General features: G+C 41.4%; 1 protein-coding gene across 2 annotated transcripts in view; it reads right to left on the minus strand.

Moving 5' to 3' along the window:
* Positions 1-4,718: 4,718 nt before the first annotated feature.
* The window catches only part of CDK15 (cyclin dependent kinase 15), a 65,165-nt gene continuing 56,641 nt past the window's right edge, over positions 4,719-13,242 (minus strand). For both annotated transcript variants that reach the window (XM_054043572.1, XM_054043571.1), the window contains one exon: positions 4,719-9,109. The gene's annotated coding sequence lies outside the window, so the exon portion shown is untranslated. The remainder of the gene's footprint in view (positions 9,110-13,242) is intronic.

A 13,242-nucleotide genomic window follows, 5' to 3' on the forward strand; every position in this document is an offset into this window, starting at 1 on the left:
CGGTAGACGCGGAGCGGACCCCCCACCGCCGAAGTGCTGCAGAAGACCCGGACCGCCACCAGGTATTCGAATCGGGCCCCACAGGTCCTAAAGCCGGCCCTGCGTTGGGTTGTTGCTAAAGCTGTGATTTTTCAATGGGATATGGGCACCTAATTCCCTTCAGTGCCTTTGAAAATCCCACCCTTAGTTCCCAATAAAATCAAGTCCCAGGGAAGGCATATCCTTCAGAGATTCTGCATAATCAGCTCTACATTCTTGACTGCTAATATTTGCTTTGTCAGACACACTGGTATAAGTGGGTATATACATGTGACTGCACTCCCATCTAGGAAAGGCTGTTGAGCAGCATTTAAGCCAAGGTGTGAATGACCTTTCATAACATGACTTTAGTTTTCACAAGTGTTCAGATGGTACAATCTGCGTTAGTGAGTTCCATATTAGCTAGAGGAGCTCCATTGGGGCCAGAGCAATCTGGTATTCGAATTATAGAAATCCCTATTTGGAGCATGGAAGTATCTGGAGAAGTCACAGTTCTGCCTTGCAGCTGTGAGATAAGTCATCTTCTCCGCGGCTTATCTGAGATCCATCCTGCAGATCTTCTTCTGGGCCAGTTTTGCCCAAAGGATTTGGCCTTTGCCAAATTTTAGTTTTTCACTGTGGCTGGTTTTTGTTTGTTCTTTGTTTCCCTTTAAGCTTTTAAAACCAGCAAACCTTTTAAAAATGCTCTAAATCTATCAAACTGAGTTAAGCCCTTAAAAAAAATTACTAAATAAATTCCTCTGGGCTGCCAACTTGCATTTCAAGTTTTGGTCTGAAGTGGATTAAAATGACTAAATGGTAACCCCCTGAAAAACGTGTAGTTTAACAGAAACAGAAGCAACTCTTTTTTCTATGGTATTGTGGATACGTCAATGTAATTAAGTCTCCTAAGGACTGATTTATCTGAACTTTTGAAAATAGTTTACACTGTGCTAAGAGTATGTTAAATGCTCCCATTCTGATTTTTGCATCCACTTTGCACTGGCATAAAGGACTACATAAGAAGCAGAGCATCTTGCCGCCTGTGTCCAGAGATGCCGACTCATGGGTACTCAGGGGCTGGAGCACCCACGGAAAAAAAACAGTGGGTGCTCAGCGCCCACCAGCCATCCACCGATCAGCTGTTCGGTGAGCCACGGCGATCAGCTTTTTGGCGGGCCTGCCAATCAGCTTCTCCCTCTCCCGCACCAACGCCTCCCACCTGCCACCAATCACCTGTTTAGCGGCTGGCAGGAGGCACTGGGGGGAGGGAAAGGAGTGGGGGTGGGAAGGGGTGGAGCAAGGGCGGGGCGCACTTGGGGGAGAGGGTGGGAAGAGGCTGGGTGGGGCAGAGCCTCGGGGAGGAGCGGAGCAGGAGCGGGAAGAGGCAGGGTGAGGTGGAGCTTTGGGGGAAAGGGCGAAGTAGGGGCAGGGCCTCAGGGTGGAGCACCCCCGGGGAAAGCTGAAAGTCGGCACCTGTGCCTTTATCTCATTTCCACTGTGTTCTCTACCACAAATCTCTATTAGGCCATTGCTGAATGAATACCTTCCCCAAGTCTGTGCTCTCCTCTTCATCTGTGTCTGTACTAATCTTAATAGTAGTTCATGCACTAAATTAGAGAGGGGCCCACATCACAAAGTTTGGTTCTAGATCTGACTCCAAAACATTGAGGTGTTTGGAGGCCTAGTTTTGATATGTCCCATTGCAGAAGCTGGAGACAGCATTGGCATTTGGTTATAGATACAGACTTGCCCTCCCAGTACTTCAGGGTGTTCAAAGCGAGTTTTTTGGTTTGGTAATGTTAGTGAACTGCAAAATGAGTTTTTCACTACAAGTGTTGTATGTAGATAGAGTGCACCTGAGCAATACAAATCTATTCAGTTTATATTGAAACACTAAATATGGTCTCTTAGAGAATCCACAGCTACAGTCTACTTAGGTAGCCTTTGTTAATATGAGCCATGGGGAACAGCTGTATTTACTTGAAGGTCATGTGTTGTTGGAAATCTCTTTGAGTCACTGCTTCCCAGGATAGAGTCCTCCATCCTTTAAGTGTGGCCTGCATTCTTTGTTCCAAGATGTGCACATTTACATTCAGTTGTATTAAAACACATTGATTGCTTGTGACAAGTTTACCAACTGATCCAGATCGCTCTGAAACAGATGCAGCTACAAGTGCAGTATTTGGAGTACCTGGATTTACAAGGATTAGAATGACACCTGCAATGTTTGCAAATGAAAATATTTGTAACTAAAAGGATTGATTCTCTGAGGACTTGATTCAGTGGAAAGACGCCCACTGACTTTCATGGGCACTGGATCAAGAGGTTAATGACTTCACACAAATCATGTAGTCTCATTGGATGCTTTGAATTAAATATCTAATTTCCACTAAGGTTAATGGTTAATAATTGTAGATTCAAGCTCCACAAAGGGATTTGGGATCCTCCTTAATGCTGACACCTGCAGAGCAGTCCTATGGTATATATGCAGGCCTATCCATTATTTATCCGCTTCAGCCAAAATCCCTTGGGTTCTGCCCATCACTGGTGACTGTCCAGGTGGGAGTTAGAGTCTATGGCACTGCTTTGAAAAAAGTAGTGGATCGGAATTGAATTCCCTGGCTCCGTAAAGCTGGTTCTAATGCCCAGTCCCATGAGTAAGCTACTGCTGAGTGAAAGAATGGCTGTCATGCGTTAGTGACTGTACTGCCAGTCTCACTGCTCTGTAAAGGGTTTTGGGATATCACATATAAAACGATCTATCCCACTAATGGGGAATGCCCCCCCCCCATTGAATCTGATCCATTAAGTCGCATAAACTTGTGATAGCAGATGCTGCTTATTAATGTGGTCAAATTCCACGTGTGATAGCAATGCTTATTGTGTTTAAAGTGCTCACCAAGGGCTTGATTCTTGGACTACTTGGAGAGTAAGGTACAACTCAGTGTGAGTAAAGGTGGCAGAATGTGCCCCAAAATGATAAGCTCCACAAAGAAGAGACATTTTTAATGGTACATGTACATTTAAGGATATGTTCTCCTCTTCAGGTCTACTGGGTAAATCCCTCCCACCCCATACAACAGCACTATTTATATTGTAAGCTGTGTTCTAAATATAGAGGCCTGAGCTGCCAAATTCTCCTCCATATTTCACCCTCTCATCCAACTAAAAATCAAGGTTGTGCAGATCCAGGATACAATTCAGATCTGGATCCAGATGAGAATATACAGTCTCTGCTCCCCCACAGTTAGAAAATGTTTGTATCCAGGGGTTTGGTCTAGGCCCATCTCTTGTTCTAGCTTATTAAAACTAGGATGAAATGAGGCCCTTTTTTGCAGACTAGTTATACTGAACCATGTTTGCCTCATTGCCTCACCTTCTGCTGTGCTCTCTTCAGTATTATCTACAGTCTGATCCAAAGGTGACACTAGATTGCAGAAGGTGCACTTCTGCCAATGGTTGTACTTAGCTGAAGGGACAGAAAGAAATCAACATCTGTCTTGCCTTACACTTCACTGCCTCTGCCTGCAGAGATGGAGGGGAGGGGCAGTGAGAGAGAAAGCAGTGAGAAGAGGAAGAAAATGAGAGAAAAAGAGAGAGAATGGGAACTAACAAAAAAGGAAAAAAGTACAGCGAGGAAGTCAGAGACAAACTTCAAGTTGTGGATTATTTCTCACAGAGGCTCTAATTAGGAAGCTTCTTATGGAACTGTGAAGCTGTCAGGCTGCCAAATGTCAGAGTGTTTATCAGAGATCAGGGGAGTCTCATGTCTAAGGCAGTTACAGTTTGGTGCCATGATCCTCCCGGTTCTTTCCAACATTTGTGACTAACACTCTGTGCTGTCACCTTTAGGGGGCCTTGAGGCAAAGCAGGGGGTTTATTTCCTATATAACCCCAAATAAACCCTTCCTCATATCTGGCCTGTTCATACTTGTTCGGTTTGGAGAGGGATAATCTACTGTTCAGAGCTGCTTCAGTGTTAGCGGCTGTAGTGATTCAGAGATTCCCCAGGGAAATCCCCCATTTCAGCGATGCAAAATGTCAGTTTGCTAAATGAATGTTATCATTTAAAAAATTGTATATTTTTAATGACTGTTGACAGAAAGCCAGATTCTGATCTCTGTTCCAGCTATGCTGACCTGGAGTGCCGTAGCTTCCTTGAAGGGCAGAGGAGTTGGCTATGCTCAATTCAGGAGAGCGCCCTTATTCAGAACTGCGTTTAAGCACATGCTTCCAATTAATCATGTGCTTAAGTGCTGTCCTGAATCAGGGCCTGTATCTGAAGTGATGTATTCCAGGTTGTAGTGGTTGATACTCTGTTTTTACTGTGCTGTACATGAGATCAGAATCTGGCCTCAAAACTTTTCTTTTAACAAACCCCAAACTTCATATAACGGGGGGAAAAGTGAGTCCTTAGTACTGACATTTATCAAGAGGGAAAAAAAACAATTAATTCTGTCCCTTGGACACTAACATTCAGGCACCAGAGTAAGATGTTGCGAGAACAAGGCTTCCGTACAGCATATTTTCACATACAACTAGCTCACAATACATTTCATCAGTACACTGAAGGTCTCTTAGCTATCTCACACAGGGGACACACTGGACCATGCTCAGAAATGAAATATTACTAATTCACAACTTAATATAAATTCAATAAACTTTCAATGTGGAATGAAAACTTCTAATAATTATTTGTAAGCAAATGGTGCCATTTAGTTTATTGAATATTGCAATCAAGTTTAACATGGTTCCTCCTGTTTGCATATACAATGCCGTGTGAGTCTCTGTGTGAATGTACATTTGAATAATAATTTTTAATGGAAATCTTATACACAGTGTATAATGACAATTGACTTAAAATATATTTGTCTAATAGAAGAGAGAAAATGTACAGATCATAAAGTTATATTTTGTTTGATTCCAAGGCAGTTATGAACAGTTTCATGGTATCATGTACCTATGACTTCAGACATAACACACCAATTATCATAGCTGGGTTTAATTCCTGTAATCATAGGACCTAAGCCTACATTCCTTGTTACACTCCAAACTCCCACTGACTTCCATTAACCCTCATGGTTTCTGTGTTGTATGATAGTTGTCTTTCATTTTTCTCATCCTTGAAAAAAAGGGAACATCTCATTGCTGTGACGTCAAATCCATGTAATATACCCTTCCCGATACAATCATCATCACCTAGTATCTGAGCACCATCTCTAGTTCTACTTCATTTTCATAAGAATGGCGAAACGGGGTCAGACCAGTGGTTCATTTATCCTGTCCTCCAACAGTGGCCAATGCCATCCCCTATAGCCAGTTAGCTCCCCAAGTTTGAAAAAATAATATAGGACCATAAAATTCACTTCGTAGTCTCATCCCACATAGAGGGCTGGAAGCTCAAGAGTCTCCTTTATGTTATTCAGAGGGAATTAACAGAACAGGGCAATTATTGAGTGATCCATCCCCTGTCATCCAGTCCTTGCTTAGGGACACCCAGAGCATGGGGTTGCATCTCTGACCATCTTGGCTAATCACCTGAGATGAGGGAAAGTATGCATCCGAAGAAGTGGGCTGTAGTCCACGAAAGCTTATGCTCTAATAAATTTGTTAGTCTCTAAGGTGCCACAAGTACTCCTGTTCTTCTTTTTATTAAAACACAGTGGGTTTAGCTAGCAGTAGGTCCCACGTGTCCATCCTCAGTCTGAGCCATTGCTTTAAAAGTTTTTCATATACAATCCTTAAGTGATTTTATTTTTACCACATGACAATAGTGAAATATCAAAAAATCTCAGGCTCTTGTTATCAGAGGCACAGTACAAAAGGTATTTTTTAGCCTGTTTCTTATTCCCCATTCCTGACTTGTCAGACGCCATGACATGGCTCCCTCACTCCAACACCAGCCGTCCCAACAAACAGAAAATTATTTCCAACTGGCAAACATGCTGTTTACTTTCCAGAAAAATTGCACTTTCCAATCTGACAGTTGATCAAGGGATCCCCCCGCTGCTGTCAGCAGGAAGAAGTGTTTAAACACAGGGATGGGAGTTTAAACATTTTCTCATTATCACAGAATAAATAAATAAATAAAATAAAGGCATTGAGCCTTGCGGACCACCTGCTGTGAGAGTAATGAAGCTGTGTCACATGACCAGAGTGAGAGGACTTTTATCTCTGCCCCCAATATCATTACTGAAGTGACACCTGTCACATGACCCAAGTCAGGTCTTTTATCTGTGTTCTCCAAATGCAGTTCTGGGTTATGGTGGGATTTTTTTGTGCACGGTGCATTGCCCATTTGTGGCATTATGGATAGAGTTTTGTCAGCATTTCTATTAGAAAACTCTGCTTTTTTTCTTGGGTTTTATAAATTGGCCATAAAAGTTCACTCTCGGCTGAAGCAAAACATTGAGACTCTTAATCTGGCAAAGAGGTTGTTTGATTTTTTTTTTTAAGGTCAATACTCATTAAAAAAATCTGCTAAGCTGTGCACATTTTAAAAAAGGATGTTTATAAATTAAAGGGCTTTTTAACTCAAATGTCTTTTAAATATAATATTTTTGTGTGACCTGCTTTTTTGGTGTGGTGGTGGGGCTGGAGCCTGAAGTTCTCCACTTATGTTCCCCACCCTGCCCTACTAATGAACCGTCTTCCTGTCTTGAGGGAGTGTCGGGGGAGGGGACAGTTCACTCAGTCCTTGACCTCTCTGCTGATGCTGCTATCAAGGTTTTCTCTTCGTGCCATTTGTAAAGGGTTTTTTTGTGATGTGTCCACTGGCAAATGCATAACTTCTCACATAGACCTCAATACAGTGATGACAATACCACACTATCACACTTTACACACTGGAAGCACTTTAATTATTAACTCAGAACGGCTCACCCAGCACATGGTAAATGACTAGCCCAGGAGGGCTAGATTTGAACTGGCATCCTAGAGGTGAAAGAGTCTGGATTGCATGACCTCCATCCCCCATAGTCAGCTATCTCCACGTTTGAAAAAATAGTGTAGGACCATAAAATCCATTTCACAGTTTCATCTCTTTCTCCTTCCTGATGCACCAAAGAATTTGCAAGGTCCCTCACACTCAGCCTGGATCTTAGGAGATCTGCTAGAGGCAAGTGCCTCTGTATTCCTGTGTAGCCCCTCCTCTCCAGCCTCCATGGCAATACAACTCCAGGCATGGTGTTCTCTGGCTAGCTGTTGCCCCTGAAATCACTGCTGGGCTGCGCTGGGGTGTGTGTGTCAAATCACAAAAGGGAAACCTGCTTACCTTAGTGCTTCCCCAGTCATCAGTAGTTTAGGAAGAAAATCCCTATGGAATTGGCAGGTGATATCAGTGATGCTGTGTAGAGTAAGCAGTTTCCCTGCCCTCTCCATCCCAAAGTCCCACCTACAAATTCTTTAAACAGAAGATCCATGGACCACTTCCATCATGTGATCAGGAATAGGAAGAGAGTGCTGAGGGGCAGTACATCCTTCTGCTAGGATCTTCATGTTCCTCCACCCACAGGAGCACAAAGTATGATTTGTCCCTTTGGCCATTTGAGCTTTATGGGGCAAGGGAAGATAGCTTTGAAAAGCAGCTGTTCTGCAATTGCAAAAACTACTTTCCATACGAATCTGTAATGCATAGTCCCAACAAACACCACTCTGAAAAAGTGATCTGCTTCCAATCTTCCACTTTACAGAATTCTGTCACCATCTAGTCACTACAAATCCTTTCATTTAACATGTTTTTGGTGCTTAATGGCCCCTAGTTAGAAGGAGACATCAGACCATAATCATTCCAAATAGCTCTTGGTCCTCCACTGCCCTGAACCTTGTATGTTCATTTACACCTTTGCAAAGAGAGTGCAAAACACTACCATTCTGACTTGGTAGCTTTTGACACCCATTTTGCACTTGTAAATGACTATACAATGACAATGGAGAGCCATTATGGTCAATAATACACTTTGGAAATGCACCATGCCTTTCTACTTGTTAAAAGCTGTTACCATCTAACAACTGACTCCTGTACATTGGAGAGATTTTTTCTTTGAAAAATAAACAACCCTTCCCCCAAACACGATTAAATGTTGGAATTTAACATAGAAATGTGGTGGTCTACTTCTGTGGATGGCAGCTTGGCCCAACCCGTAAGAAAAGCCAGTTTGCCCACAAAGAATTCTCCAACTGTCCAAGGAAGACAGATGATCCTTGTTAGGGATTCAGTACAAAGAAGAACTGAAAGAACATAGAAGTGGACAACAGTGTTGAGTCTGAACTTTTGATGAGCTTAAACTTAACCCAGACTTGATGTCTCTGTCTGAACTTTTAATCAAAGCTCTGACCTGCGAACTACTCATGACACCCCCCTCCCCTTAAGTAGCCATCTCCCCTTTTCTCTTTTTGAATTTACATTTTAACCTGTTTTATCCTGTAGAATCTTGATTGATTATACATGACCATTATGATCTGTTAATCACTTTGTTTACTTCTGTGTATAAATATTGATGCTCACCCCTAATAAACTTGCCACACTTACTCTGAAGCTTTTCAAGCTAAGGATAGTGTGAGCCCGTTGATCAACGAATTGGTGTCTGGTCTCTGACAGATTGTGAGCCCCATACCAACTCCGCACGAACTCGGGTGCTGGAGAGGTGAGTAAGGACTTGCTTTTTACCTAACAACAGCATGGCGTTCTGTCTACCTGGAACCAAGACATTAGATGTTACTCAAAGATTGGCTAGGCTTCTGAAATGGATGGGCAAGGATCCGTTGGTCGTGGTTCAAGTTGGCACTAAAGACACTGCATTGCGGAATATCTCACCGATAGTAGATGGCATCATGGAACTTGGGCGCATGCTGAAGAAGACGACTACCCAAGCGATCTTTTCTGAGATCCTTCCTATCCCGGAAGCGAAGAAAGACAGAAGGCAAACGATTCTGGAAGTGAACCATGGGCTAGGTAAGTGGTATAGAGTGGAAGGTCTGTTTTTTGTGGAACACTGGTCCACCTTCTGTGGGGAGATGGAGCTGTATAGTTTGGATGACCTCCACCTCTGTAGAAGGGAATCCAATCAGCTGGCAGACGTGCGTGAAACTAATAAAAAAGGGGAGGGTAAAAAGAGAGAAAATTTTAGCACAGAATCAAGATCCCTTGAACAAAATTAATCAAGAAACCAAAGGACATGAACAGAAGAAATTGTTGAATTGTCTGTATCCAATGCTAGACACTTGGGCAACAAACAAGAGGCATTGGAATTAGTAATTTATGAGCCTAAATTTAATATATTTGGTATTACTTGAAACCTGATGGGGTAATTCACACACCTGGAATGTTAAAATTAATGATTATAACTTATTTAGGAAGGATTGAGTGAGCAAAAGGGGAGGTGGAATAGCACTGTATGTCAAAAATGGCATTACCTGTTTTTGAGTCACAGTAACTCTGAAAAAAATGATCTTGAATGCTTAGGGATCAGTGAGACAAGGCGGGTGAGGTAATATCTTTTATTGGACCAACTTCTGTTGGTGAGAGAGACAAGTTTTCAAACTTACACATAGCTCTTCTTCAGGTCTTAATTAATATCTTAATAGATAAAGCACAAGTTGGGGTGTTCTACAGACTACCAAATCACAGGAGGGAACAGGCTGGTAAGCCTAACTTCAGTACCAGGCCAATTAATTGAAACTATAGTAAAGGACAGAAATATCAAATACATAGATGAACACAATTTGATGGGGAAGAGTTAACATGACTTTTATACAGGGAAATCATGCCTCACCAATCTATTAGAATTCTTTGAGAGTGGACAATGGTGATCCAGTGGAGGTAGTGTACTTGGACATTCAGAAAGCCTTTGACAAAGTCTCTCACCAAAGACTCTTAAGCAACCATGGAGTCATGGAATAAGAGGGAAGGTCCTCTCATGGATCAGTAGCTAGTTAAAGATGGGAAACCAAGAGAAGGAATAAATGGTCAGTTTTCAGAATGGAGAGAAGTAAATAGTGGTGTCTCCCAGGGATCTGTACTGGGATCAGTGCTGTTCAACATATTCAGAAATGATCTGGAAAAAGGGGTAAACAGTGAGGTGGCAGAGTTTGCAGATGATCTAGAATTACTCAAGATAGTTAAGTCCAAAATAGACTGTGAAGAGTTACAAAGGGATTTCACAAAACTGGGCAACTGGGCAACAAAATGGCAGATGAAAATCAGTATTGATAAATGTATATTGAAAAATGTAATTCCCAAATAGACATACAAAATGATGGGGTCTAAATTAGCTTTTACCATTCAAGAAAGAGATCTTGGAGTCGTTGTGGATAGTTCTCGAAAACATCTGCTCATTGGGCAGCGGCAGCCAAAAAAAGCTAACAATGTTAGCTTAGGAACCATTAGAAAAGTCATAGATAATAAGATAGTAAATATCATAATGTCACTATATAAATCCATGGTTTGCCCACACCTGGAATACTGCATGCATTTCTGGTCACTCCATCTCAAAAAAGATATATTAGAAATGGTACAGAGAAGAGCAACAAAAATGGTTAAGTGTATGGAACAACTTCTATATGAGGAGAGATTAAAAAGAGAGGGACTGTTCAGCTTGGAAAAGAGACGACTAAGGTGGGATATGATAGAGGTCTATATAATCCTAAATGGTGTGGCGAAAGTGAATTGGGAAGTATTATTTACCCCAACATAAGAACCAGGAGTAACTTTGAAATTAACAGACAGCAGGTTTAAAACAAATACAAAGAAGTGCTTCTTCACAAAATGCCGTCAACCTGAAGAACTCATTGCCAGGAATGCTGTGAAGCCCGCAAGTATAACTGGATTTAGAATTAGATAAATTCATGGAGGATAGGTCCATCAATGGCTATTAGCCAAGATGGTCAGGGATGCAACCCCATGCTCTGAGGGTCTCTAATCCTCTGACTGCCAGATGCTGGGACTGGACAACAGGGGATGGGTCACTTGATAATTGCCCTGTTCTGTTCATTCCCTCTGAAGCATTTGGCGTTGGCCACTGTCAGAAGACAGGACAGTCTGACCCAGTATGGCCGTTCTTACAACTTGCATCCAAGAGTTTTAAAAGAACTGATGGTTAATGTTGGTTTTCAATAAGTCTTGGAATACTGAGGAAGTTCCTGAAGACTGAAAGAAAGCTAATGTTGTGCCATCATTTAAAACGGGTAAATGGGATCTCCTGGATAATTATAGGCCTGTCAGTCTGACATTGATCCTGGGGCGAGATAATGGAATGGCTCAAAGGAGACTCGATGAATAAAGAATTAAAGGAGGATAATATAGTTATGAGCAATCAACATAGGTTTATAGAAAATAGATCCTGTCAAACTAACTTGATATCTTTTTTTTTTTTGAGTTGAAAAGTTTGGTTGATAAAGAGAATAGTGTTGAGGTAATGTACTTAGGACTTCTGTAGGGGCCTTTGACTTGGTGTCGCATGATGTTTTGATTAAAAAAATAAACCTATATAACATTAACATGGCACATATTAAATGGCTTAAAAGCTTGCTAACTAATAGGTTTCAAAATGTAATTGTAAATGGGGAATCATTAATCAAGTGGGAATGTTTCTAGTGGGTTCCCACAGGGAGCTGTTCTTGACCCTACACTATGTAACATTTTTATTGATGAGCTGGAAGAAAACATAAAATTATTACTGATAAAGTTTGCAGATGGCTCAAAAGATGAGGAAGTGGTAAATAATGAAGAGCACAGCTCATTAATACAGAGCCATCTGGATCGCTTAGTAAACTGTACCGCAAACAATATACATTTTAATACGGCTAAATGTAAAGGTGTGCATCTAGGAACGAAGAATCTAGCCATACTTACAAGACAGAGGACTCTATCCTAGGAAGCAGTGACTTTGAAAAAGATCAGTTGAAAGTGAGCTCTTAGTGTTACACAGTTGCTAAAAGAAGAACAGGAGTACTTGTGGCACCTTAGAGACTAACAAATTTATTAGAGCATAAGCTTTCGTGGACTACAGCCCACTTTTTGCGGATACAGACTAACACGGCTGCTACTCTGAAACCTGTCACAGTTGCTAAAAAGGCTGTTGTGATCCTTGGGATGGATAAACAGGGGAACCTCGAGAAAGAGTAAAGAGCTTATTTTACCTCTAAATTTGGCACTGGTGCAAACTGTGTCCAGTTCTAGTTTCCACAGTTCAAGAAGGATGTTGATAAATTGGAGAGGGTTCAGAGATAAGCCACAAAAATGATTCAAAGATTAGCAAACCTGCTTTATAGTGCTAGACTCAAGGAACTCAATCTATTTAGCTTAACAAAGAGAATGTTAAAGGATGACTTGATTGCAGTCTGTAAGTACCTACATGGGAAACAAATATTTGATAACAGGCTCTTTATTCTAGCAGAGAAAGATGCTCTCCATCTTTCTCAGCTAGAATAACATGGTCCAGTGGCTAGAAGTTGAAACTAGACAAATTCAGACTAGAAATAATGCATATATTTTTAACAGTGAGAGTAATTAATCATTGAAACAATTTACCAAGAGTAAATTGGTGGGTTCTCTATTACTGACAACATTTAGATCAAGATTGCTGAAAGATCTGCTCCAGGAATTATTTTGGGGAAGTTCTATGGCCTGTGCTATACAGGAGGTCATAATAAATGACCAGAATGGATCCTTCTGGCCTTGGAATCTATGAATCTATGCTCTTGCTTATCCCACACCTACACCAGTATAACCCCATTGAATAGTGGAATTATTCCTGATTTAAAGCTGCACAAATCAGCTCAAAATCAGAATCAGAGGGTCATATTAGTTACACTAAATTCCCTGTGACACTGTAAAGGAGCGGGAAAGTAGGCATAAGTAACACCCACATTGAGGTTGTGTGAAGGGGACTTAGTGTAAATCAGAATTAGATCCATAAAATGTAGAAATTGAAAAGTCATAGTTCGTCTCCCTGTCAAGCTAGATCGTATTTTAAGATTGTGAAATATGCTAAGAAATTCAAAGTATGTCCTAAGTCATCACTGATAGGGTCTTATCCTGCACACTTTAATCATCAGCATATTCCTTGCTCATACAAGGTCTCCCATTCACTTCAATGGCACTACTTAAGTGAATGAGGATTATTCATGCATGTAAGGTTTGCAGGATCAGGCCTTTAGAATCATTTCTTTGCTTAAATTTCCCTCACAGCTTTGCTTTGAGGCTATGCTGAGGCTTCCAGT

The sequence above is a fragment of the Malaclemys terrapin genome, chromosome 11 (assembly GCF_027887155.1).
Source record: "Malaclemys terrapin pileata isolate rMalTer1 chromosome 11, rMalTer1.hap1, whole genome shotgun sequence".
Taxonomy (NCBI): domain Eukaryota; kingdom Metazoa; phylum Chordata; order Testudines; family Emydidae; genus Malaclemys; species Malaclemys terrapin.